Source organism: Trichosurus vulpecula, chromosome 5 (genome assembly GCF_011100635.1).
Source record: "Trichosurus vulpecula isolate mTriVul1 chromosome 5, mTriVul1.pri, whole genome shotgun sequence".
In the NCBI taxonomy this organism is placed as follows: Eukaryota; Metazoa; Chordata; class Mammalia; order Diprotodontia; family Phalangeridae; genus Trichosurus; species Trichosurus vulpecula.
In genome coordinates, this window is record NC_050577.1 from 75,489,510 (window position 1) to 75,515,593 (window position 26,084).

The following is a 26,084-nucleotide window of genomic DNA, read 5'->3' on the forward strand; positions in this document are numbered from 1 at the left end:
AAAGATTTAGCTTCTTTGATCAAAACCAATGATCCAAGACAATTCCAAAGGACCCAGCATAAAAAAAATGCTATCTACCTTTGGAGAGAGAGAGGCCTGATGAAAGTGTAGATTGAAGCATACCTTTTTAATTTTCTTTGTTTCCTAATTTTTTTGCAACATGGCTAATATGGGAACATGTTTTGCATGACTTTACTGGTTTAATTGATATATTGTGTGCCTGACAAGAGAGAAGGATAACTTGAAAATCAATTTTTAAAAAAAATGAATGTCAAAAATGTTTTATATGTTATTAGGAAATATTTTAAAAAGTGCATATAATATTTATTTTTAAATTGCTTATATTTTCTCAGGACAAATCAACTGATTAAGGAAGGAGAAATCTCAGAATTGGGCAAGGTGACAAAGAAAATTTAATGCAGTTGGAATGTGTTAACTTCTGAATCCGTAAAATAAGAAATAGACACATGAGATATTTGGAGTTAATGATATTAATTTATATTCCTTTTCAGGTCTCAGCATAAAATTTGGAAATTCCATTACTAATATTTCTTTATTAATTTATCAATGTGTGTTCTTCCTCTAATAATACTGATTACAGTCTATCCATGTCACCCAGTGTGACTCCTGTCTAGGTCCTCCCATAATATTCCACAAGGAGTCTCACCAGTGCATTAGGGAACTTCTTTAATTTTCCAGATATGGAGTAGATACCAAAGGATGACTGGAGTAACTATCAGTTATTCTTCACTCTCACAATTTGCCTGATCCACCTTCTTTCCCATTACTAAAAACCATTGCATCCCACAAAAGACTGGTGCTAAATGCAATTCAAGAAATATCTACCCTTGTTATTTTAAGAATTAGTATTCTTCTTAGTAGTTACTCTCCTAAATACTGAAAAAATAGCTGGGTTTTTCTGTCATTAGCTACTATAACTGATCTCCCAGGAACAGAGGGGTATTACCCCCTGGTATCTTGAATTAGAATAAAATCATAAAGTCTATCATATTGAGTTAGACTAAGGTTTTATTTCTTATGGTTGCTCAAGATAACTTCCTGATTTCTGATGAGAGCACCATCATTCCATTACTTTTTTAGATTCTAATTTTAGGAGGTTCTTACCATAAGTCATCCCTTTTATTCCACCAGTAGCCAAGCCTTGTTGATTCTACTTCTGTGTCTCATTCATTTTCTCTCCACTCCCATTGTTCTGACTTTAACTCAAGCCTTCATCATTGCTTGCCTAGTCTATGGCAAGCAATTTCATAATTAGCCTTGCATCAGCCACTCTCCTTTACAATTCATCTTCTGCACAGCTACCAAGTAGTTATTCTTATAATACAGATTTTACTATGTCTCTCCTCTGCTCAAGAAATTTCAGTGGTTACCTATTCTCTCTAGGGTAAAATAGAAATGCTGTTTAAAGACATCCACAATCTGTCTCCTGTCTATCATTTCAGGTTGTTTACCCATTACTCTCCCTTACATACTCTACATTCCATCCAGTTTGGTCCACTTGCTATTCCATGTCTACAACATTTCATTTCCTGTCTCCAAGAATTCATAGGCTCTTGTACATGCATGGAATGATCTCCATTCTCACCTCTGCCTGTTGAAAACCATTGCTGCCTAGAAGATTAAATTAAGAGGCCAGTTCTTACACAATTTTCCCAGCCTCTATTGTGACTACCTATCTGCCCCAAATTACTTTGAATACATTTTCTATATATTTTATATTTTTGTTGTATGTGTGACATTTTTGGTGAATTAGCAAAGGCTTCTTATAGGAGATGACATTTGACCTAAGTGCTGAAAGGATCAAGGTGACCTAAGAGGTGGAGGTGATGATGGAGAGAGCATTCCAGGCTTGGAAGCAAGAGATGCTGGCTTGTAAAGGCTGCTAGGCTTAGTGGATAGAAAGTTGACCTTAGAATCAGGAAGGAGACAAGGAAGCAAGCAAATATATGTGTATTAAGCACTGACTGTGTGCCAGACATCCAGTTAAGCATTAGGGATAGAAATAAAAGGAAAAAGAAAGACAGTCCCTGCCCTCAGAGAACTTCTGTTCTAATGGAGAGAACGACACACAAATGGAATTTCAAAAGGAGTAGATTGTGAAGAGAAAATGGAAATGATTTTAAAGTCCAGAAAGTAAGAAACAGGGAAACAGGATCAGGGAGGGAAATGACAGCTGGCAAATCTGGGCCCCTCCACAGAGACCCCAGGAGGAATTCAACAGTGAGAAAAGGGGAATGACCTTGTGAAGGTGAGGACAATGCAGGGGTGGTTGAATATTCCAGAATGAGGAGATCTTAGGTGCTAAGGGAAGTTCCAGGCTAAGAGAGCAGCAGACGCATGGTTCTGAAGTCCAAGAAAATAAGGAACTGGGCTCCAGGAATTTCTCAAAGACTATAACTTGTAAAGCCAGTGAAGTGCATCTTTGGTAGAAGGAATGTCCTCTCTTGGACTTCCATACATCACTGCAACACTACAGGCTTTATTCTTCCCCCAGAAAAAAATGCCTTTGCTTTCCTGTGTACATTTTGTAACCCTCAGTAGACTGCAAGCTCTGTGAGAGTAAGGTACTTTGTTATTTTCATTTTTAATTTCCTCAGTGCTTAACACTGCCCCTGGAACATAGTAGGTGTGGAATAATGACATGATTTTGAGGAAGGGCTTCTATGAAATGTCTGTCAAAGATTATAGATCATTTCCCTCTATATACTTTGCATCCCTTAACAATCTCAAATGTGTCTACTATTAATGAATTTATGTAAACTATTTTAAATACATTTATGTTTTTCGTTCTTTACAAGATTCTAAAGAATCAAGTTCCATTAAGATTTTCTCATTCTTTATAGCAAACAAGCAAGATTTGTTAAGGTAAGAGTATGTGCCAGGTATTTTACAAAACTCTAGAGGTACAAATAAAATGCCCCAATAGTCCCTGAGCTCAAGGAGCTGGCATTCCAAATAGGGAGTCAACATGTACATAAATAAGTGTATGCAAGATACATGCAAAATAAATAAAATTACATTAAAGAGAAAGATAGTGGCAGCTGAAGGGATATGGAGATGTGAAAGCTTCCTGCAAAAGGTATCATTTGACATGAGACTTGAAGGAAGCCAGAGATTCTAAGCATAGAGGTAAAAAGGAACTGCATTCTAAGCATGGAAGACAACCATCACAAAGACACTGAAATAAGTGATGATGAAGGTTCCTGTGTGAGAAACAGAGAGATAAGTACTGCCTTTCATTTGCCCTAAAATAACTTATTTTTTAGTTTTGCCTTAAGCTATTTTAATTAAATATGTCCTGAATTCAATTATAAATAGGTTACACCCAAAGTCTATTGATGTTCATATTATAGTACCCAAATTAGATACCTTCCTAAGTCATTACAGGGCTGTGACATGCAATGTCCCATGGGATCTCTGTGTTTTTGTTTATGTTTTAACTGGTCAGAGTAATAATAGCTCTCATTTGTATAGTGTTAAAGTTGATTAAATATTTTCCTCACAACAGTCCTGTTAGGTTGGTATTATAAATATTTTATGCCCATTTTACAGATAAGGAAACTAAAGATAAGAGAAATTAAGTGAGAATTGCCAAAGTTGGTATTTGAACTCATGTGTCTTTGTTCCAAATTTTCTACTGCACTACTCTGGCTCTATTTTATAGAGAAAAAAATAGCAGAGGCAGCTGTCAGTGTCAGTGATATGTACATCTGGAATTCAAAGAAGGAAACATAAAGGAACTGAAATAAGGTCTAATACTCTCCTGAAAAGCAGAATAAAACTAAGTAATTTCGCTCTTGGTATACAGAATGCACCAGCTACAATAGGTGTCACTTATTCTTAACTCTCAAGGGACATTAATGAATCCTGAAAATAGAAATTCGATTTAAATCTGCAAAACTTCATTCGTGTTGGGGTTCTTTGCATAGCTCTGCTGTTATTGTAAAAATCTTAAGAACATACCTTTTTTAAAGAGGAGTTCACATTAAGATGAATAAAAATGTTCCTTTGGAAGTGGCTAACCTTCATTAAAAAAAAAAACTTTCTAGGTGCATGTTTCATATTGGGAGGATTTTGTGATTTTCTTATTCCAAACATGATTATTCCTTAATAATAAAAAACACCATTATTATGAAGCAATATTAAATGTGTGTTTGGTTTTAATCATAATTTATTGTACCCGGTCCCTTCATTAAAGTTTTCTGGATTCAGCTGCTCCTTCTGGTCCCTCTCTTCTCCCTCTGTTATGGCTTGCAGCTTATTCCTCTTGGGAAAAGGAGCAGTCCATCAATTTGTTTACCTGCTGAGAAGGCTACCTGGCAGTTTCTCTGCACAAAATGAGCTCTGCTCTCTTGTCAGGAGGGTGTTTGATCCTTTCACACAAGGTCTGCCATCTGTTGAATAAATATAGGCAAGAAAAAGTTCAAAGTATATCACATGTAATAACATGTAGTGCTACACAATATTGACCCATGTTTTTCAAATAGTCCTTGTAAAATATTATGCCATTTGGAGCGGTGTTATTAGGAATAAAGCTTAAGGTCAGTTTAATTTTTCTGCTTTCCTTTTGGAACCTTTTTGCATGAAAGGAGCTAGATCAGTCCTTCTTCTGGAAAAATATATAAATCTATGTCAATACCCAGTACCATATCTCCTACCTTTATTCTCTTCTTTTCTGCTTTTTACCCTTCTTTTGAGAACAGTCATTATCAAAATGACATATATTAGGGGGCTGTTCTTAAATTCCCAAACAAAAAGTCCAAATTTAATAAGATTTCATTCATTCACTTAATAAAGGTTGGAATTTTGAAAGCAGCTTTTGAATTGCCTTGACTTTTTTCCTCTTATATTGGCTAAAAGATACTTATGTTGTGCCTCTGCAATGTTTAGGGAAGAATCTGATTCATAAATATCAGTTTCCTTAGGAAGGAATCAGATGGTATAATTGCTGTTTTTCTCAAACCACGTCCTGTCTCCCATCTCTGCCCCTTTAAGCTGTCACCTATATCTGAAATAGTAGTCTCCCTTCTCATATTCATCTCCTACTTTCTCTGGCTTCTTTCAAGACTCAGCTCAAATGGGAACCTTTCTCTCCCCAATCTATCCTCATGAGTATCTTCCCTTCTGAGTTTATTTTCCATCTGCTCGGAATGGATCTCTTCTATAACTATTTATTTACCTGCTATTTACCCCCTTATAATGTAAGATCCTTAAAGGCAAGGACTGCTATTTGCATTGTTTGTATCCCCTGTACGTACTTAGTACAGTGCTTGGACCAAGAACTCAAGGCAAGGTGTTAGGTTCTGTTCTCTGAGTCTGTTGACAAATAGCACGTATCTTTCTCTGAAGGTCCTTTAGAGGGGGCTTCCTTGCCTTCACTGAACTAACTTATCTTACCTATCTGCAAACAGAGGTATAGTTATATTAATTTTCATACTCCTATGATTATATTTATTTGCAAAGACCTAATCCAACCTATTCTGAAAGGAGTATATGTTTCAATGCACCTGCTAAAAGATTGAATTTTGGCATAATAAATGTTCCAGGAGATACACGGTTCCTGTCCTTTAAGATGTTTAAAATCAACCAGTGGATCAGCAACCATGTACTAAGTTCTTCCTCTTTGCCAGGTACTGTGCTGTGATAAATATTCTTACTTTAGTACTATTTTTCTTCCAACTACCCTTTTATTTTCTCGTTGAGGAACAAAACATGAATGAAACAAAAACATGAAGAATTGAATAAGAATTTATCATTAATACTCACAATAAATGATTACCTAATGAATAGTATAGACAGTAGCATGAGGTGTGTGGGATACCACCGAGCTGCAGTGGTATTTGTAGAGGAAAAGGAATTCGAGCTAAGACTTTTGAAGTATAAGTAGTGAAGATGTGCCTAAAAGGAAAGAATGTGTTCTTGGTAATGGGCGCATGGGTGAACAAAGTCTGGGAGCTAGGAAATCACAAGACATGTTTAGAGGATAGTGAATAGACCTCATCCACTTGGTATAGAATTCATACCCATCATTAAATAAAGATAATATCTCATCTTTCCCCTAACTCATTAGAGCTATGTTGTGAGAGAGAATAAAAAAATACATTAGAGAAAAGAATCATTGTAAACCAATTTGAACCTCTTAGAAGAAAAGTGCCAGATATGATTAGGTAGTTAGGTTTGAAATTATATTCCCTCTTTCCTTCCTGTTTCTAGAGGTTTATACATTTTTAAAGAATGACACCTCAATGGTAACATGTTTCTGCTGGTGTTTTTTTTTGTTTTGTTTTAAAGAGAGAACTTAGGGGTAATATTCTGTAAAATTACTTTTTTTCCTTTTCAGCCACTGTTTTTGTGCTCAGGGACTCAAATAAGCTTCTCTTCAAGACTTCAAATATATCTTAGAGTGCATCCTCAAGGAAGACAAGTCATTTTGACATGTTTGAAGAAATTCCCTTAAAAATAATTTATATAGTCTCATCTCTATTACAGATCAGAAAATTGTGGCTGTGAAACACTCACTGCTTTCAGTAAATATATATAATATACATATTCAAGAGCAGTCCCTACATAAGTGGTCATTTTTATATTATTGACCAATTAAAACAACATATGTGACTTTTTAATCAAATATTTTTAATGAATCAATTAAAGCAAAAAACACAATTATTTTGTATCATACACAATAGATCCACTAATTTCTTGTTTTGAAATCTTCATTCAATCAATCAATCATCTTTTCCATGGTTGGTCTTTTTTCAGCAAATGACTTAGTATGGTAAAAAGATGAATGAGTTTGAAGAGAGAAGACCCAAGTTCAAATTCTGACTCAGTTACAGTATTATTAATCCCATAATCCCAGACAAATGATTTAACTTTCTTAGTCCTCCATGCCTTCTTGGTTAGCTGATTTCTTGGGTCCCTTCCTGCTCTAAATTGTTTGCATTTACTAATGAACTCCTTGTGACATAGTTTGTCCCTACATAGTTTGGTACATTTTGGACCCCAGGGTGAAGACAAAAAAAGCCCCTTGTGATAGACCTTCAGAAAAAAGATAAGTGCAGTTTGTCAACAGGTTCAGAGGATAGAACCTCGAAATCTTGACCTGAAGTGTTGTGAGATAACATGCTTAGGAATGTGTGTCTTCTCTCCTCACAGCAATCTATTCCCGGACACTTTCTCACTTTTCAGATGTGAGGGCAAATGATCTGAGAATGTTACTTAGATTATGCAGGCATTCTAGTTTAAGCTTGAAATTCAGAAAGTACCTAATCCTGAGGTACTATACATATGACCTGGCCACACACCCATTGAAGGCTCTGGATATGTAGAGAGCAATGATGTTATGTGTATAATTGTGGTATTCTTTGTGTAAAGCACTTTACAAATCTGAAAAGGCTCTATGAAAGAAAGTCCATTGGTGTTGCTGCTAGAGTCAATGTGATTCTTGGTTTGTGATTCAAAGGAGAGCTGCAAATAGAATGCCTAGAAGCCATGTGGCACGCATACCTCATTAGTTCACTGAGAACCTGACTGTATGTTGGCTGGCCTTATATAGCTAGGTTAAGAAATGTGGCCCAGTGTCAGCTGTACACTGTTGAATGAGGCATAACCCAAGGATTCTTTGAAAATTAGGTGTTGAAGAGCTCTGGGTAGAGATGCAATCATGGAGATTGGAGCTGGAAAGGGACCTTAGAGATGACCCATTTACCCAGTGTGTGAATCCCTTCTAAAGCATCTGCTAACAAGTTTTTTTTCTTTAAATCTTAGCTTTGATCGCGCATTGCCACATGGCATTACCCACTCCACTTGGGGAAAGCTTCAGTTGTTGGAAGGGTTTGCTTATGATGAACTGAAATCTATTTCTCTGAACATTTCACTCATTGGTCCTAGGTTCTTCTCCTCTCCCCACCCCTTTTTGGCAAAGTAAAATTGAAAAAAAAAATACAGCATATTCCAAAAATCTTAGAGTAGTTTTCAGCTACTAGAGGTAAGCTGTCCTTAGACTTTTAGAACACCTTGTGCAGCATTTTAGTGACAACACAATTAGGGGAGCCAGGTGACACAGTACATAGAGTGCCCAACTTGGAGTCAGAAAGACTAAGCTTACTGAGTTCAAATCTGGCCTCAGATACTAGCTTTGTGACCCTGGGCAAGTCACTTAACCCGATTTGCCTCAATTCCTTATCTGTAAAATGAGGTGGAAAAGGAAATGGCTAAGCATGGCAGTATCCTTGCCAAGAAAACCCCAAAATATGGTCACCGAGTCAGACACAACTGAAACAATTGAATCAGTAGCAATAGCACAATTAAATAGCTAGAGAGCTGACCTAGGATTAAGGAAGATGGGTTTAAATTGGGCCCATAACACATACTGGTTATGTGACCTGGGGAAATTAATTCAATCTGCTGCTCTCTAAGAATGTTGCAGAGTACCAATCAATTTAAAAAAAAAATTAGTGCCTACTATCTGTCAGGTACTGTGCTAAGCCCTAGAGAAGGCACAGAGCTTCATCAGTAGACTTTCCTCACCTGGGAGTTCTCTATATCTATTTCTATATATCTATACATTCATATACAATATACATTCATATACAATCATCTACATCATCTAGCATTGTGAGGTCTATATATTCATTTTGTTTTCCTCTGCAGTTTAGACAGGCAGCTAGGTGGCACAGTGATTAGAGTGCCAGGCCTGGAGTCAGACTCATCTTCTTGAGTTCAAATCTGGCCTCAGATACTTCCTAGCTGTGTGACCCTGGACAAGTCACTTAACTCTGTTTGCCTCAGTTTCCTCATCTGGAGAAGGAAATGGCAAACCACTTATTGTCTTTGCCAAGAAAGCCACAAGTAGAGTCATGAAGAGTCAGATGTAACTGACAAACAACTGAACAACCAGAAGCTCTGTATCTTGATTCCTATCACTGATGAAAGAGCTAAAAAGGCTAGGATGGGGGTCAGAGCACTGTGACATACTGCTTCAGCCCTCTCCAGACTGACAGTGATCAGTTAACATTCTCTAGGTTTAATCATTGAACCAATTCTGAATCTACCTAGTTGCGGATTGACTCAACCTGCACCATTCTACTTTGCCACAAGGATTCTTTCAGAGATTTTGTTAAATGCTTTGGTGAAAATCCCAATATAATGTCTTCGGTTGCTCTGATCTACTAATCTAGTAATTGCACAAAAAAAAAAATAGTAACTGTATAAAAAAAATCAAATGAGGTGGGTAAGATTTGACTTATTGTTGGCAAACTCTTACTGTTTCTTAGTTATCCTTGCATTTATCACCAATCTCACAGGTCAGCCATTTATGAATCAGCACTGGAACTTTACTGGAAACCAACCTCAAGGTCACTGTTTCAGAGTTTTTTAGAACCTCTCTTTCCATTGTTTGAAAACGTAGCTCCCCGCTTCTGATATCTCTCTTGTTCTCAAAAGATTTTTAAACAAGTTGTCGTATGTGATAGTGATGGACTACTACTGTGCTGTAAGAAACGATGAGCTCACTGATTTGGGGGAGAGGAGAAGGATAAACTTGCATGAAATAAGGAAGAGTGAAATGAGCAGAACCAAGAGAATGTTGATTACAATAACAGCAGTATTGGTTTAAGAACAACTTTGAATGACTATGTCATTTTAACTATTATAAATACCCAAATTAACTATAAAGGACATATGAAGGAAGATATTATCTGCATCCAGAAAAGAGAATGGATGAATACAAGTATCTATATAATGATTTTACATATACATATGTATATATAAGTGTGTGTATATATTTATGTATATACACACATACACACATTTGTATTTAATGGTAACCATCTGGGGGGATGGAAGAAAAAAAGGGGAAAAATAAATTTACAGGATAACTTTATTATATATTTAAAAGGTATAGCAAGTTGTACATGATAGATTTTCAGTTTCATGTGAAGTCATCATTTTTATTATAATATCTCATGAAAATGCTTGTTTTATTCCATAAATTGAAAACAATTTTTTAAAAAGTACACTTTTATTTTCATAGTAAAAAAAAAAAGTTCTCTGCTCACATTTTTAAGTTCTCTCTGTACCCCCAGGATAGAAGTCATTCTGGCCATCAGTCTATAGAACCCTCTCAGGATACTTTTCCCTTTTGTGGGAAGTAGTACATTAATTCAACTGGTAATTGCCAGGAAGGGAGGAAATTCTGTTAAGAAATGATTGATATAAAGAAAAAATTCACCAGTGTAATACATTTCTATCAATAATTATTAAAAAAGTTAGATCTTTCTTAGGAATTGAAGAAAGGGCATCAGAAATACTAAATATAAGTTATTGTATTGGGCTATTTGTATATTACACAATCTCTTTGGGAGGAAGTTCCTTCCCAAATCAAAAGCCCATAAACCTGGGGAAGTCTGGGTATGCCATCAAGTCTCCATGACAACATCCCTGAGGAAGGGGTATATATTTAGCTCTCAGTGTTGCCGTGTAACCAAAGGGTCTGTGATCTCAATTCCCCTTTAGTTCAAATGGAGTTTAGCCTCCAGGACCTTCACTCATATTCTCAGCAGCACCTGGATCCTATGACTCATTCTTCCAAAGGAAATATAAGTGAGCCCCAAGTTCAAATTTTAGGATTCTACTTGGGAGAGCTATTGGATCATTCATAAACTAAACTGTAATTTGAGAGCCCCCAGGGAGGTCTTAACCTTCCAAGCTAGCATTTCAGGGTCCTAGCACAGATTGTGAAATGGAAAACCCCTCAGGGCCATCTCTCCATTCACATTCTGATCACAAGTAAGGACATGCTCCTAGTCAAAGTGAAGGAACTAATTTACAAAAAGGGAATGGGTTTATGAAATGGCATTCTTAGCTGTAGACAGAAAAATAGGACAGAATTGTGTTTCTTATTTTTTAATCTCCACCTAAACAGGCAGAAAGGAGGGAAAAGGAGGAAGATTTCACTTACCCACCATGCTTTACAGCCAAGAGAGTAGGAAGAATCTCCTCCTTTCAGTTATTGCAATACCATCTACCCCCTGGAAGAGTATGCTGGCTGTCCCAGAGGAAGCCCAGTTATTTACTGCTCCACTAAACAGGCTCTGCCACTTTTCCTTGTTTCCCAGGCTTTGGCTACTCTCAGCCTTCTCCTGGGCTATACTCCCCTTTGGATCTTCTGGGATTCTAAAACTTTATGCTTCAGGAAAATATTAACTCTTTTCCCCTAAAGCCCTTGAGGTTACAATAGCTGATCTCCTCCCCAGACAGGTGTCTATCTCATTGCTCAGCGAGAAGCTCATAGAAGAGGTTCCATGTAAATGTATATGTGTATATATACATGTTATATTTATATATGTATACATAGATATTTGTATAAATATGTATATTTACACACACATAAACACCTTCAAGATAGTTTCTGGTAGTCTTAAGAATTTCCGATAATAGTGATAGCTAATATTTTTGCATCCTTGAGCATGGTTCATTGGAAGAGATGAAATAAAATTGAACCTGTAGCCAAGTCTTGTTTCAATCACATATGAGCAATTCTCTGTGTTTCTCTGTCTCTGTCTCTCTTTTTTTCTCTCTTACTCTGTGTGTTTGCAATTGACATCCTATGGTTTGTGCACCTATCACTGCCCTGGCCCGTTTAGGGCATTACTTATCTATCATATCTTTGGCATTTTTTTATCTCCCATACCATACCCCTTGTAGCTCACCCATGAACTTGGAAATGAATATTAACATCATTTACAAAGTTCCTCACAGCAGCTAACCATTCAGGTTTATCTTCCTTCTAAGTGATCAAGGCCACAAACCCTAAAATTATTTATCCTATCTCCTTGATCAAAATTCCCATTTCCCCATTATTTGTGATTTCCTCTAGGTGCTAAAAGAACACCAATTTATCTTATAAAATTGAATTGATTCGTGCTAGAATGTATAAGACTGAGGGGCCTGAATATTTTGAGTGGTATATTTGCATTTAAAAAAAGGAAATATGTTAGTCTAAATTATGCTGTAATTGGTAAAATATTTCAATAAGTACTTGGATATGTGGATAGAAGCTTTTGAAAGTAAAATCTTTCTGGTTCCCCCTGCCTCTTCCTTCCACCTTGCCCTTTTCAGTTATACATAAGAATAGGAATCTGCAACTACACTTGCCACTTCTGAAAAAATACCTTCTTTTATAATCAGAAGGTCAGGGAACTTTTCAGGGAACTATCTGCTTATTGGCGCTTCAATTTTATTTCTCTTAATTGAGTGTACCCTAAACCCCTGGCCTGCCTTTTCACCAATGCACCATGCTGGTGGTAGTGGAGACTTTGACAGAGGATGTAGATGAATCTGCAAATTCATATATGAAAGATAAGAACATACCAGCAGATGCTTTGTTAAAGATCAGTACTTACCTTATAGAGCTTGAGGTTCCCTAATCTTCTCCAGTAGCATTCAGCAACAAAGACCTTATTTTCTGTACCATGGTGTGGCCTAAACACTTGTTACTATTCTGAGAGTTAATGGATTGCCAACCTGCTCAGTGTCTGGCTCCAAATTACCCTTATTAAAATGTGGCCAACTACGGAATATTATGAGAAAACAAAATCAGGTTTCTTTTTTTTTTTTCTCGGAGATACACAGATAGATAGACACACACGTCTATGTGTGTATTTCTTTGATGGCTCTAAGAAGCATAATATAATTCTGTTAACCTCTCCCTGTCTCCAATTTATCTCCCCATCTCCAGTCTCCCCACAGTGACCACACAGCTACTAAACTGAAATTCCTAAACTCCAGATCTGTCCCTAGCACCCTCCTACTCATAAAATCATTATGGTTCCCTACTACCTCTGAGCTACAATATAAACTCTTTTACCTTCTATATAAAGCTTTCTACAATTTTCTCCCACCTGCTTTACTAGTTATTTCCTATTACTTTACTTCATTTACTCTCAGTCCTAGTCAAATTTGCCTATTGTACTTGCTACTCCACCAGCAACCTCCTTTTCATTGAATGAGTGGTCCTCTGTGTATGGAATGCTCTCCATTCCTCCTTTCCTCCACCTCATAAAATCCCTGGCTCTCCTCAGAGGTGACACTTTTTATAGGTAAATGGATTTCCTGAACCCCATATTCTTCCTCTTCCAACTCAAAATATTTTTTTAAATTTTTTTTATTTCTTATTATTTAATATTTTTACTTTTCGATATTGATTTCCACAAGATTTTGAGTTACAAATTTTCTCTCCATTTCTACCCTCCTCCCACTCCAAAACAACATATGTTCTGATTGCCCCTTCCCCACTCTGCCCTCCCTTCTGTCACCCCACTCTCCCCTGCCTTATCCTCTTCCCCCTTTCTTGTAGGGCAAGACAGATTTCTATACCCCATTGCCTGTATATCTTATTTCCCAGTTGCATGTAAAAATTTTTTTTGAGCATTTGTTTTTAGAACTTTGAGTTCCAAATTCTCTCCCTTCTCCCCTCCCCACCCACCCTCCTTGAGAAGGCAAGCAATTCAGCATAGGCCACACATGTATCATTATGTGAAACCCTTCTATAATAGTCATGGTGTGAAAGAATAACGATGTTTTTCCCCATCCTATCCTGTCTCCCTTTATTCAATTTTCTCCCTTGACCCTATCCCTTTTCGAAAGGGTTTGTTTTGAGTACCTCCTCCCCCTATCTGCCTTCCCTTCTATCATCCCCCCTTTTTATCCCCCCTTTTATCCTACTTTCCTGTAGGGTAAGATACCAAATTGAGTGTGTATATTATTCCCTCCTTAAGTCAAGTCCAATGAGAGCAAGATTCACTCATTCCCCCTCACCTGCCCCCTCTTCCCTTCCAAAAGAACTGCTTTTTCTTGCCACTTTTAGGTGAGATAATTTATCCCATTCCATCTCTCCCTTTCTCCTTCTCCCAATATATTCCTCTCTCAGCCCTTAATTTAATTTTTTAAGAATACCATCCTTTCATATTCAACTCACCCTGTGCCCTCTCTCTCTCTCTCTCTCTCTCTCTCTCTCTCTATATATATATATATATATATATATATATATATATATATATATATGTGCATGTGTGTGTATGTATGCATGTATATATGTATATTCCCTTCAACTACCCGAATACTGAGAAAGTTCTCATGTGTTACAAATATCATCTTTCCATGTTGGAATGTAAACAAAACAGTTCAACTTTAGTAAGTCCCTTATGATTTCTCTTTTTTGTTTACCTTTTCATTCTTCTCTTGATTCTTGTATTTGAAAGTCAAATTTTCTATTCAGCTCTGGACTTTTCATCCAGAAAGCTTGAAAGTCCTCTATTTTATTGAAAATCCATATTTTGCCTTGGAGTAGTATACTCAGTTTTGCTGGGTAGGCGATTCTTGGTTTTAATCCTAGCTCCTTTGACCTCTGGAATATCGTATTCCAAGCCCTTCAATCCCTTATTGTAGAAGATGCTGCATCTTATGTTATACTGATTGTATTTCCACAATACTCAAATTGTTTCTTTCTGGCTGCTTGCAATATTTTCTGCTTGGCCTGGGAACTCTGCAATTTGGTGACAATATTCCTAGGAGTTTTCTTTTTGGGATCTTTTTCAAGAGGTGATTGGTGGATTCATTCAATGTCTATTTTAGCCTCTGCTTCTATAATATCAGGGCAGTTTTCCTTGATAATTTCTTGAAAGATGATGTCTAGGCTCTTTTTGATCATGGCTCTCATGTCGTTTAATAATTTTTAAATTATCTCTCCTGACTCTATTCTCTAGGTCAGTGGTTTTTCCAAAGAAGTATTTCATATTGTCTTCCATTCTTTTTATTCTTTTGGTTCTGTTTTATAGCTTCTTGATTTCTCATAAAGCCACTAGCCTCCACTTGCTCCATTCTAATTTTTAAGGTAGTATTTTCTTCAGTGGACTTTTGGACCTCCTTTTCTATTTGGCTAATTCTGCGTTTTAAGGCATTCTTCTCCTCATTGGCTTTTTCGAGCTCTTTTGCCATTTGGGTTAGTCTATTTTTAAGGTGTTATTTTCTTCAGTATTTTTGGGTCTCCCTTAGCCAGTTGTTGACTTGTTTTTCGTGATTTTCTTGCATCACTCTCATTTCTCTTCCAAATTTTTCCTCTATTTCTCTTACTTGCTTTTCCAAATCCTTTTTGAGCTCTTCCATGGCCTGAGACCAATTCATATTTTTCTTGGAGGCTTTGATGTTGGTTCTTTGAATTTGTTGACTTCTTCTGGCTGTATATTTTGATTTTCTTTGTCACCAAAAAAGATTCTATAGTCTGAATTTGAGTCCTTTTATACTGCCTGCTCATGTTCCCAGCCAACTACTTAACCCTTGAACTTTTTGTCAGGGTATGACTACTTTTAGAATGCAGAGCACTTTGTCCCAAGCTTTAGGGGCTTTGCGCTGCTGTTTTCAGAGCTGCTTCTACTCCACAGTCACCACAAGCTCTGCCACACCAGCAGTCCTCCTCCCCGCAGAACCTCCAACCAGGGCCACAACCCAGATCCAAGCAAGGCAAAGCAAGAGAACCCTGCCTCTGTGCCAGCAAAGCAGTCCCTGCACTGCTGCTGGTTGATTCCTTCTGCTGCTGCCACTGTGCCACCTCTGCCACCCCTGGGGCTGGGGCCAGACAGCACACTTCTCTTACCCAGATCCAGCAGTTTTCCCACTAACCTGCTCCATTGTCTTTGGCATTTGTGGGTTGAGAAGTCTGGTAACTGCTACAGCTCAGTGATTCATGGCCCTTAGGCCTGCTCCACCCTACTCCTGGTTTGGTCAGTTCTGGTGTGGCTCACTCTGGGCTGCGCTCCACTCCCAGTTCCCTGTGATAGACCCTTCCCAATCACTATCCAGGCTGTCTTGGGCTGGAGACTTGTTTCTCTCTGTTATTTCGTGGGTTCTGTAGCTCTAGAATTTGTTCAGAGCCATTTTTTACAGGTTTCTGGAGGGATTTGGGGGACTCCTTAAGCAACGGCCTGTTTTCCAAACACTACCTTGTCCCAACTGAAAATATTTTGAACATTTTTTTATTAACTTTTGAATATATTGTAGGCTTCTTGAGGTCCTGGACCAGTTCATTTTTGTCTTTGTGTCCTAAATACCTAGCATACTTCCTTGTACATAGTAGGCTCTTTAAATATTTGTCAAATTGAAACAATTTTTTCTTTTTCTTTCTTATTAAGGTCTTATTAAAGTAATCTATACTATATAAGTTTATATTAGCACATACATGTACTTACATACATATATACATAGGCATGTGTACATACATACATACATATATACATGTTTAAGTGGTTAGGTAGAGGAGTAGGTAGGAGGAGTGATGGGGAACATCAGTAGTATCAAGGGTTTCTTTTGAGGACTTTATAGTTTCATTGTACAGGGTGTTCCTAAAGTCTGGACACATAGGCAATTGATGGCAATGTGGCGTTATTGCATCAACTTCATGTGAATCTTGCAATCTTTGCATCACAAATGATGGAAATCATATTGAAGATGTTATTTGTTAATATTCCAATTAAATAAAATGTTGAAAATTTCATTCATTTCATTTCTTGAAAATATGCATTTTTGCCTATGTGTCCAGACTTTAGAAACATCCTGTGTTTCCTCAGATATATTGACACTGTGTCTGTCTTCTTCATTTATCCCCAGGGTACTGATAGCTTGGTAATAGCTTGGTAATAACCATCTGAACTTCTACATGTCAACTTTTTTTTTGCTTCATTTATTTTCATCAAAACCTTGGGAAAGTAATTATTCATAGCTTATTTGCACTGTTCATTTGGTTTTCTTATCCATCTTCCAAATTCTAAATGTTTCAAAAATAACCATAAACTATATTACAGATATTAGAGAATCAAATATGGCATGCTTATTACATTGCTCCACCATCACAAAATTATGGGATAAATGTGCGATAGTAAGAAAGGCTTATAACTCAGCATCCTTTCCTTTTTTTGTACATCATCTACTCTTTGAATGAATACCCTCTGAGCTAGAAAGGGATACTCCATATAGCCAGAACTCTCTCCATTTCTCATAATCATCAGGTTGAGGAATTAAAGGGAATGCTTTTAAATCAGGCTGTGACATATCAGCACATGTCAAACATTGTTTAACATGTGGTTTATATGCTCTTTGGTTCTGTTCACATTTTGTTTTCCATTCATTAATATTATTACTCCAACTAGATGGTATGCTCTATGAGGACAGGGCCATGTTTTTATTTTTTTAATTGCCTCTCCCTAGTTGATGATCAGCAAATGTTTGTTGATTGATAAACATGAAGATCTGAGTTTTTTTAGATGCTTGAGGACCCTCTCCTCTACAAGGTTGACAGACTAAATTAATTTTCTCCCCAAATCTATGTTGTAAGTGTTAACAGTCTCTAAGAAGTAGTTAATGTAAAATGAGACATTGATAATGAAAAAATAAGTTGTAATCAAATCTTGCTTGCATTCATTTATCACCTCAGTCATTTCTCAAGTTGAAATTAGCTCAGCAGATTCTCTCTGTCCACAGGAAAAGCCCAAGTGAAAAGCTCTCAGTTGGTCCCAGCACCACCTTTCTCTGATGTCACTACTATTTGCATGCCAAAGGGAAGCCTGCAGGCAAAGTGGCCCTCTCTGGGGACAGGTGCAGCCAAGTTGAGGAGACTGACAGCTCATGGTCAGGGCACGGAGAAAAGCTCAGTTAAGCAAATACCCTTGGCACTGTGACGTCAGGCTCCTGGGGCCAGCCGTGATACCTGAGGCAGTCCAGAAGTACAAGGTCAGGAGAGGATGTGTTCTGCAAAGTTAAGTGAAAGGCAGAGCAAAGTTTCTCTGTTCAAAAAAATTAAGTTGTTGAGGAGATTGTAATCAGAATAATTAAATGCTTTTGCTTTGAGGCTTACTTTCCATCTGACCCTGAGGTATTAAAATTTTGGGATCACTTTTTCTTTTACTTTCAGATAGAGATTTTTTAAGGGTTAAATGACAAGAGCCAAACAGATAAGAAATATTTCTGAAGACAACACGAGGGAACTCTTCACTGCTGTCATTTGTAAAAAAGAACATTTCCTAAAAGCAGTCTATTAAATTGACATGGGTGCTTGGAACCTCAGAAGTGAATACTAATGAAAAGATTCCATTAGGTCTTCCTTACTGAAATAACACCCTCTTTCTTTACACTTAGTAGTGAAGAAACTAGAGCAAAATATCTTTTTATGCTGACCTATATAGTGAAAAATTGATTGCTGATGATGGTTCATTTTTTTTCTTTTTAGGATTCAGAGTGTGAAATTAATACCTAGCAAGCAGGTATAAAACCCATCTTATAACTGTCCATTATAAGAAAATTAGAGATTTTGGTTAATTTCACAGTTTATCTCCAAACCAGATTTTAATTGTTCTTTTCAACCCCTTTAATCCCTGAATATTTGCTACAAACTTGAAAACGGGTTAATAACCTGTTAGAATTTCCCTCTTTCTCCCATTTCCTAATCTGTGATTGTAGGTCTTCTGTAAGAAGAAGTAAAATACCTGGTTGGAGGACCCCAAAGGAAGGAGGAAATGGGACAAAAAGAGGTTTAAGGAATCTAATACTGAATTATTGAAAGTTTTCTTAATTATGGAATTGAAATGGATGCTTCAACAGGGAGTAAATTTCCCATTAGTGAAGGTATTTAAAAAGAGACTAGATACCTGGTTGTGGATGTTGGACAACAAGTATCTATTGAATTAGATGGCTTCTGGGGTTCTTTCAAAATCCAAGAATCTCAGATTATAATATTTCTAGATTTGGGTCATATTCAACAATGAGCTATCCCTAAGCTTTCTCACTTTGACATTTTATTTTTTTCATAATAAATTGATGAAAATATATGTATATGTGTATGTATATATATGTATATATATAGATATATATGTACACACACCCATACACATTTGCATCTGTTTGCAACTGCATGTGTCAATGACAAATGCACAAGTGATATGAAAACTCAGTTTGCATGAACTTCCCCTTTTTTAGGACTATGTTCATAATTCGTTTACTTATTTCTTGCTTTGCCCTTTCAGTCACGGAATCAGAGGTTTAGAGCTAGAAAAGGACTGAAAGGTCATGTAGTCCATTTCTCTCATTTGGCAGAGAAGGGATATGAGGCCCAGAAAGGATAAGCCACTCACCTAAGGTCACACAAGTAGTAAGTGACAAGTGACAAAGGAAGAATTTGAACCCAGGGTTTTTGTGTCTAAAAACAGTGCTCTTTCTAGGGTCACCATTTGTCTCTTTTTCAAAGTGTTTATCTAGGATTGCATTCATTGGTGTTTACAATTTAGTTGGAGAAAGAAACAAATGCATTTCATGGTATAATGAAAGGAACATTGGATTGGAGGTCGCATGACTTGGATTCAAATCCTGCCTCTGGCTCTTACTAGCACTGTGACCTTGGGCAAGTGACTTAAATTCTCTGGTTTCAGTTTTTCCATCTAGAAAATGAAGTGATTACAGTAGCTCAGCTCTAACTTTCCCTTTTAGTTCAAAATCCTATGATCCCAATGATTATGATTTGATGATCAAATTAGAAAACAATTCAGTGCTAAATTCTGTGGTTTGGGTTATAAATGCAACAGATATTTAAGGAAAACAGAGATTAGTGTAGACTGGTATAGTCAAAAAAGACTTTGGTCAAGGTGAGATTCAGTAGGATTCGAAAATTTGGTAGGATTTAGAGAAGCAGAGAGGAAGAGGGAGGATGTTTGAGGTGGAATGAGCAAAGGCATAAAAGACTGAGCAGTGGGTATATGAGGCAATAATGAAGTCTATTTAACTAGGGCAAATTGTTTATATTGGAAAGCAGAAGGGAATAAGAGTGAAGCTAGATTTTGCAGAGTCTAGGAAAGTGAGCAGAAAGGTTTTGACTTTTTGTCAAAGGCAATAAGGAGTTATCATAGGTTGTGGGAAGGGAATAACATGAAAAAATGTTTTTTTAAAGATGTCTAGAAGGTGAAAGAAATCTCAGCAGTCACAGAGAAACCATATCATATGAGGTTGAGAAATGAAAGGAAGGTAAAGAAATAAGACATTTCTATGTAGATGGACTGTTCTAGAAACTCAGCTATAAAAATGAAAAGAGATAAAAGATGGTAGCTTAAGGGAGTATCAGGATCAAATTCAGATGTCTTGTTAATTAATTTGGGTTTTTTGTTTATTTAAGGATGGGAAAGATCTGGGCATATAAGTAGGCAGTAGTAGGGATAGTTCCAGGAGACAAGGAAAGACTGTCTTTCACACACACAGAAGACACTTCTCCTAAGATCAAAGAAAATAGGGAGCTCACAGAAAATGACCTTAATTTGCTCCCTAACACAAAAGGTGAGGTCCTCTGCTAAGAGGGAGGGAGAGGTGCTCTCCCTGGCTAGAAAAGAGAGAAAGTTTGTAATAGCTGGTAAAAAGGGGAGAGCAAAAAGTAAATAATAAAAAAATATTATTCTTTTTAGGTATTCTTACAGTAGTAAGCACCCAGCTGGGATCAGATAATATAAAATCATAGTGGACCTTAGTGTCGTCTTAGGCACCTCATACTCTCATTCCTCTTATCCAATCAGTGGCCAAGTTCTGACATTTTGATCTTTGAAACATTTCTCATACATTTCTCCTGCTCTTCTCTGGCACTACCACTATCCTGGAGTAGGTCTTTGGAGCTGAAAAGGCCAATTAACTGAGAGGCTAGGTCCTAAAGTAGATGTTGAGCTCCTCAGGTATGAGCACCTGGAGCTGGGGTGGAGAAGAAGAGTGTGAAGCAGGCACTGAACTCTTTGAAAAAGGATTGTTATCTGAAAGCTAGTAAGTGCCTGAAATTAAAATCTCATCTAGACTGAATGATAATAGATGGAGTGACTCTCTGGGAAGAGAGATGGGTGTGATATTCTGGAGTGATAGGAGTACAGAAATTGTTGGAGCTCATGAAAGTCAAATAGGGAGTGAGAAGTGTGCTAATTCCTTCCTTTGGTCCATGGTAAGGAACACCTAGTACAGAGAGTGTGGCCAGATGTAGAACACCTTGCAGAGGAAGGCAGGCTTCTGTGAGTACAGTCTTATAGGAAAAGTGCCAGAGGAAGAGGTCTAGGAGGAATGAGAGTTTGTTAAATAGAACATGGATTCCAGGTGGAATGTACAATGGAAAAGGAGGACAGAGGAAGAGGTTAGCTGGGAAGAAATGGGGCTGAAATGGAGGTTCAGGGAGACATCAGAGGTTGGAGGAGAATGGAGATTTTCAGAACACAAAAGCATGATTGGTATGCACATTCTGTTTTATAATGATATAGATGGACTATAGATCATTGTGTATACCAGGAGATGTCAGAACATGATTCACCCAACCATGTAACCAAACCTGTAAAATAACAAGTTCTTTTATAAAGGAATTTTTACTGTACCAAACATTGTACTGTTGGGAATGCTTCACAAGGACTCTGGATGACATCAGAATTACTTAACTCCATTAATGAGCAGAAGAAAGGGGGTGAAGGGGGTGGGGGAAGGCAAGTTCTTTGTTTTTACAGAAAGTAAAGCGTGTGAGTGTGTGTGTGTGTGTGTGTGTGTGTGTGTGTGTGTGTGTGTGTAGACAGTAGGAGTAGTAGCAGTAACAGTAGCAGCAGCAGCAGAATGAGGAGTAGTCATAGTACAAGTAGTAGTACTCTCAATCTGCCTGATCTTAAGATGTTAGAAACAGACTAAGGCTGAGATAGTAAGTGGGGAGGGTGGGGTGGGTGAGGAGACACGAAAGGGAATTCTGATCATAAGTCACTCCTTTCTTTATGCCTGCCTACCACTCTGAAGTTCACTTACAAAACAAATAAATAATGCAACTATAAGCTCTTAGAACATTAGTGACCAGAAGTTATGATTACACTGATGTCTCTCATAGTGCATGTAGACATATCCTCATTTACATTTACACCTGAAAGGAACCCTAAAGATTGGTTCAATCCCCTAATTTTATTGTTAATAAAGCTGAGCCCCCGAGGGAGTGAGTTGACCAAGTGCTGTCTCTCAACCAGGTATTCTTTGCTCTGTGCCATGCTGCCTCCCAAACCTGAGCTACTTTATTTGAAAGGTGACAATTAAGTTGGGAATAACTTATTTTCTGCAAGTCATCAAATAAAGTACCTGAAATGATTTTTTTCAGTCATTTTTTCCACTTTTTAAATCAGGAATTCTTCCCCTTTCCTCCTAACATACACACGCACACACACACACACACCCACACACACACACCCAAAATCATCTCATGCTTTCTTGTTCTATTAATACATTTCTCTCTATTTTGTGAAAAAAAAGCTCACTACTAGGTTTTGCTTTTGATTTCATATATTATTCTATAAAATAAAAAGTTTGTTGAAATGGAAAATATTTAGGAGTTTTATTCAACATCATTCATCTTTCATGATGTAATTTTGAGAAATATATGACCAGTGAAAAGCAGAAGCTTTTTGAGGGCAGGAGTTTTATCTTGTTTATCTTCAAATCATTTAGCTGTAGACTAGTTCCTAGTCCATAGGAAGCACTGAACAAATATTTGTTGAATGTCTATGTTGGTAATATATTCTACTTAAAAATAAATGTTAGAATTAAAGACAAAACAGAGCAATCTTAATTACATAAAACAATTACATTAAGATTTATAAAGATACTTTAAGAAAGTTAATATGAATCTTAACTTCTTATAAAGGAAAGCTTATTTATTTGTAGAACTTGGAAAGAAACAGAATATTTTTAAAGGTTTTATTGATATGCAAATTAGAATAATTTTAAACTGTTGCATGTGTGTCTTTCACAGTGCACAGAAAATATAACCTTTAGCATTATTTTTAACCTTTTGTGAATTGGTTTACATAATCCACAGAGTAAACTAAAATATTTCTATCTTCTTCCAAATCATTCAATTCCAGATTCTCTGGACTGAGTACAGTATTTATTTGATGACCTGATATGTAAAACTTTCTTACCCTCAGTGAAATGCAGAGGAGTTAGGAGGGGGTGGAGGGTTGGATAGGGGAAGAGTTTTTTTAAACTCGCCGGAACAAAAATTGCATTATGAACAATATGCAATCTTCTCCTGGGAACTTCCCCCTGAGACAGAAGCCCGTTCATTATGGACTTAATTCAGAAATGAAAATGTGCAGGTTGTGGAGCAGATAAAACATGCATGAATGGCCAGAGTGTTAGTAAGATCTGACCCAGAATGCTCTTTTATATGAATCTGCCTTTCTCCAAAGGGAAGTTATGCGAGGCTCACAGCTGACATTTTTGTTAATTCATGTTTGTGTGCATATCATCCATGAAGAACTTCCCATTTGTACAGAAGAGTTAATTTGTAAAATAATAGAAATGGAAGGACCATGGCCTAGTAGTTAAATCAAGGGATTTGAAAGTCAGAAGTTCACTCTCAGTTCTGACAATGACTTTTTGTATAATGCAGGGTGTTTCTTGACCTCTCTATGACTAGCTGGTAACATGTTTACCAGTTTGTGTCTAGGAGTGTTACTCTGTTTTCCCCTCTTTAAACTAGGTGGACATTGTGACAACGTTCATTCATTGTCAGTCATTAAATAAATATTTAATAAGCACCTACTATGAGAAAGATACTGGGATTAGGAGCTAAGGGGATAAAGGAGAAGGGGATAAAAAGATGAATAAAATTGTACATTTAAAGCAGGGCCCTATTAGCTGGCAGTCTGTATAAAGAAGTTTAGTCTAGTAAAGAAATTTTACTTATAGTACCAAGCTCATGGTTGTCCTCTGAGTTCAACTGCCTTTCCACCGGTCTTGGCATTCCAGTAATTATACTTGAATATATGCTACAAGTAGTTCAGAGTAGTTATAGTTCAATATCCCCAGTGTTATGAAAAAAATGCTCTATCACAAATAGTGCTATAATGAAATCAATTATCTTGTTTCAGTGACTACTGTGTTTAAGCCTAGAGGGCAATGTCATAACCCCTAAAATCTCATGGTTGTTTCCAGTTCTGCTTTAGGAAGTTTATTTTAAGACAAAAGCTATGAATTTAATCACAGTCATTCAGAGGTCCCAGTTAGGAAAGTTAGACTCTCAACCTAATTTTACATTTATATGTATCCCAAGTTAACCCTTGGCCTCTTTGTGGTTGAGACAAAATTCAGTTAACTGGAAATGTTTGAGTAATGAAGCAGAAGATTATATTATGTTGTTTATGGTTAGGCAATGACCAAGAGAAGAAATTGGAGGAAAAGACTTTTTCTTGGAATTTTCCTAGGTCTTCTGCTCTGAAATGTCGGTAGATTCAGACACTCTTTTGCTTTATCTCCCTTTTTTTCTCCCTTTTTATCTCCCTTCTTTGCCATAGCTCAGTCCTACCTTTGCTCCTCCAAAGCCTCAGGCTCCAATTTGTCAAATTCCTCTCTTTTCTCAATTTGCTTGATAATTTATAGATGATCCCTGGAGCTATGACAAAGTTAACCAGCCAGTTGGAATAGACTTCCAATCTGGTTTCACTTCACTTCACCCAATGACTTTCAAAGACTTTTCACACATTCTCACCTGGTTAAGGTATTATAGCTAAAATGGACCTGTGGTTTCAACGGCACACTTACAAGACTATTACGAAACGATACATTGGAATGGACATAAATAAATTGGGAATACTAGAATATAGGAATTGGCCCAGAATAATTGTGACAGCCTAATCGTGGCATGACAAATCTTCAAACTTATTCGGTCCATTTAGACAATCCTGATATACTCAATTTGATCCACTAGCTTAATATTTGCTGGGCCTAGTATAAATGGATGCTCTAAAGAAATCAATTTCAGTCTTCACCTTTCTCTTATGCCTGGAATGAACTCTCTCCTCATCTTCAACTCACAAAATCTCTCACTTCCTTCAAGATACAGTTCAAACACCAAGTAATACATAAAGTTTTTTTCTAGTAATCCCCCCAACACCTCTTCCTTGTATTCATTTTGTAATTATGGCATAAATCTTTATTGTGTGTGTATGTGTATGTATGTTTGTGTGTGTGTGTGTGTGTGTGTATAGTTTCCCTGAGAAAATGTAAACTCCTCAAGAAATAGGGATTATTTCATTTTGTGTTTGTGTCCCTAGCATTTAGCTGAGTGGCTGGTGTATAGGAAGAACTCAGTAAACACTTATTGATTGATCGGTATTGTAACTGGATTGTTGGGTCATATCTGAACGTAATCTACAACTAGGGCCTGAATCCCACTATTATTAGTTCTAGAATAATATGTAGTGGATGCAGTGGAATGGGCACCAGAGAAATGCTTAGAATGCCTGGCCTTGACTAACTGTGTGATTGTCTGGGAACTCACAGACTTTCTGGTCTTCAGTTTCCTCATATATAAAATGGTGGAATTGCTTGATGCCCATCTTACCTATATTATTGCCTCATAGGGTGTGTTGAGAGAATCAAGTAGGATGCAAAATTGCATGACACAACTATTATTATCTCCTGGATTAAGAATAGAGAAAGGAGATGAAGGGCAGCAGGTGAGCTTCTTCTCTCCAGTTTCACGAAGGTATACTTCAGTTTTTAAATACTGAGGGAAATGAGTTTAATATATTCACTGCCAGTTTAGAAAGAACCAATGATTGCTTTGGCTACAATCATCCACCTAGTTGTGTACTCACTAATCAGGCGGTATCTTCCAGAATGACTAAACATGGCATCCTAATTCAAAGAAAAGTATAAAAAGTTATGAGGCCTTTGGGTATCAATTAGTGTTAATAAAACAAGAATCTGATGAGATAATTGAAAATGAATCAGACACATGTGTTTCACCACACCCATGACATTTAAAATGAGGTGTTTAACCTTATGAAAAACCTGCCCTATGACAATCTTGGGTTCTTTGTTTTCCTACAAGTAATTTTGCTTTTTAAAAGATTGTCAGTGCAATGTTTTCCACAGTTGTCTGCTAAGAATATTTTCTTGTCTGTTTCCAGAGAAAACAACATGAGCTCAATTAGAGTGTCATTCCTCAACCTCCCCCCACCAAAAAAAATGGG